The sequence below is a fragment of the Chaetodon trifascialis genome, chromosome 18 (genome assembly GCF_039877785.1).
Source record: "Chaetodon trifascialis isolate fChaTrf1 chromosome 18, fChaTrf1.hap1, whole genome shotgun sequence".
Lineage (NCBI taxonomy): Eukaryota > Metazoa > Chordata > Actinopteri > Chaetodontiformes > Chaetodontidae > Chaetodon > Chaetodon trifascialis.
In genome coordinates this window covers 23445680-23448995 of record NC_092073.1, presented here as the reverse complement: position 1 = coordinate 23448995, position 3316 = coordinate 23445680, and positions in this window count along the sequence as shown.

Sequence of the window (3316 nt, the reverse complement as noted above, 5' to 3'; positions counted from 1 at the left end):
AGCTGCTGCCTGTTTCTCGTTAATATACAAAAACACCTGCCAGACAGGTGATCCAGTCCAGAACGGGGACAGCGTGGCAGGTGTGTGTGGTTCAGGATGAGAGGCCGTCCACAGTCAGAGGTTTAGGGTACGTGATGGCCTGTTTGCTGCAGCAGTCTGACCGTTTCTTCTCTCGCTGTCTCTGCAGGATCGGTTTCAAATCTTCAGAAGCTGCTAGTTTCACCTTTTAAACGTGCTGCGAGTGACAAAACACAGCGTTAATGAGTTTGGATAAATCAAACGCTCCTCATCTCCTCTCCAGCTGAGCATGGAAGTAAAAACATATTTAACTACATTATCATCCAGGAAGACTGCATTTCTTTATATGTTTCTGAAAGTTTCATAGGTCTGAATATCAGGAAACTTTAAAATCTAAACACAAAGAAGGAAGTTCTGTGGTTTTCCAGCAGCAGAGATATTCATCTCCTCCAGACGTCGGCCAGATCAGGTTTCATGTTTCTGCAGAAATCAGGAGGAAACCTGAGACGAAGCAGAGAAGAAGAAGCAGCAGCGGCAGGAGGCTGAAGGTAGACACAACATGTCAGAGGCGACGTCCAAGCAGCTGGACCGAGAATTCAAAACATAAACCAAAGCTTCATTTACAAAATAATGACACATGGGCGAAAGACAGAACAGATTTCCTTTGTGTGTGAGCACGAATGTCCTCATGCAAAGTGTGTGTATGAATACACACGAATGCATATTCTCTTTGTGTGTGTGTGTGTGTGTGTGTGTGTGTGTGTGTGTGTGTGTGTGTGTGTGTGTGTGTGTGTGTGTGTGTGTGTGTGTGTGTGTGTCTGTCTGTCTGTCTGTCTGTGTCTGTCTGAGGCTTCGATGAAGACGTCTGTTTTTGGCCGTTAAAGAGTTAAAATGACTGAGAGGCTTCAGTCTGACGTAGACTCAACATACAGACGTTCTGGCATAATGTTCATAATAAAACGACAGAAACTGGAAGCCTCAGAGTTTGTTTGTGTGTTCAGTGCGATGAGGCCTCGTATTACTGCTGCACGAGGTCCTGATGTGTCCCTGATGTGCATTTACTCCAGTCCGACTGTTTCCTGGACATTTCATAAAGAAACTGAGACGCACCAGCAGACTAACTGGTGTCACCACATCAGCTTTATGGAAATGATTCACATGGAAATGATGCACAGCTCTGCTGGCACTGCGCCCGACCCAGCCTGGCGTCTCTCCACGGTTTTTATTTCCATAACGACTAAATGCAAAAAAGGCTGAAGACATCTCACCCTCGTCTGTCGGCTCTCTGTGGATCCAGTCGACCTGCAGACGCTGGACTGCCTCATTTAAAAGCTCAGATGATTGGGTCCATGCATGCATCTGATTGGCACGACGATTCACCACCAGTAAAAAGTACAAAAACGCCATGTAGTCCAGGTGCTGGACAGAAGAGCATGACCCGTCAGGTGACCCTTTGGACAGGTCATGTGATTTGTAAAGTGTCTGAAGAAGGGGCTGCACCTGAAACGTCACATGATGTATAAATGAATGCTCCTGTGAGCGTTCTGTAGCGTCTGCAGTTTCTATGAGCCACGTCCAGCATCAGTGCAGGAAGCGTCCATGACCCTGACGGCTTCCACCTGCACAGCCTGCAGGAAGAATCTCTTCTTGAACGGCAGTGAGTTTCCTACTGGGAACGCCACAGCGGTCCGACTCAGAGACAGACTGTCCATGTCCCCTTGAACTCAACTTTAACGAGACCCCGAGCAGAAGACAGAACGTTCAGAACGTTGAGCATCGGCGTCGCTCAGAAGACTTTTCCAGTCCGAACTCGCTCGCCGCCCTGCAGGAGGAGACAAGTTCAGCGCCACTGCTGGAATTCTTCATGTCTGCCAACAGAAAGTTTATCCTGAAGACGAGCTTCACTCGTCTTCAGGATGAGACCGTTAAAGGTTTGTGACGTTCGTTCATTATTCGCTTCTTTCAGCCAGAAAACTGGACTAATCAGAGATCAGTTTGATGCTTGGAGGTCTCACTCCGCTGTTTCCTGCAGGTGGACATAAATAAAACATCCAGCTGAAACGAGCCGGTTTGGTCGCTCGCTGCACGTCTGAGTGCAACAGTCTGCAAGAACACAAAGCAAACGTCTGCTCTTCTTCTCAGGACCTGGTGGCTCTCAGAGAAATGAGCTGTGATCAGAGAAATCTGAATCTGTTTCTATCCTGTAACTGCAGCTGTGGAAATTAAACCAAGCTGAAGTCATTTCCAGCACTGTACTTTCTAGAATCTGAGTCTTGATATTTGGTGTTTCCACCAGCCAATGTGATAACAAACTGCATATTTTAATCCAGAAGCTGCTAAGCCTAACCTCGACCCCTGACCCCAGCACTGACCTTAAGCCTAAGCATTCATTCATTCTTGCAGCTTCTCAGATGTTTGATTTGCTCAGTCAGATTACAGGGACGCACTCGTCCTCACAGCCGTCTCCGTCCATGCAGACACACACGGAGCTGAACGTGAGGTAGTTTGTGACAGAGGAAACAGTTCAGTTTGTGTTTGGCAGAAAGTTTTGATGAACTCTCACCAAGCTGCTGAGTTAAAGTCTGACTGTGGAAGCAACTGAAGACAGCGGCTTCATCCACAGCTTGAGCTCTGCTGCTCTGCTCCAGTTCAATTAAACAACAGCAGATAAAAGGAGATAAAGCGGCACGCTGGTTCTGCTCTTCAGAAACTAATTTCACACTGCGTTAAGTCTGAACTGGGAGTAATAAAGCGTCTGAGCTGTGATGAAGAGGAGCGAGCAGTGAAACATCAGAGGTCAGAGCGCCCACAAACAGCAGAGAGCTCAGCGGTTTGTCCGTGCCGCTCCGGTTCCTCCTCCATCGTTAAGAAGAACCAGAACCAGGACGAGCAAACGAAGACGCTCCTGATGTCCACGTCCACATTAAAGCAGCAGGAGAACTGATGACGTTTGGGTTCAGCTGGATGAAACTCTGACGCTCTCCTCGATCGTCTGCATCTGATTTATCGCCAGAAACTGTTTTTATTCTGCCTTCTTGTCACGTCTCTGCTGTCACCTGTGTGACCTCTGACACACCTGTAGTCTCCTGGACAGCGGGACTGTTACAATGGACTCACATGGAGAGCCAGAATCAGGTACTACAACATACTGGACCCTCTCAAAGCTCCTGAGGATGAGAGGACGCTTGGACACCTTTGACAAGTCAGAGACACCTAAGTTAAGGGTTAGATTAACTGACTTTAACATCTCAGTGTCAAGCTTCTTCGTCCACTGAAACACAAAACCAGAGTTTTCAGA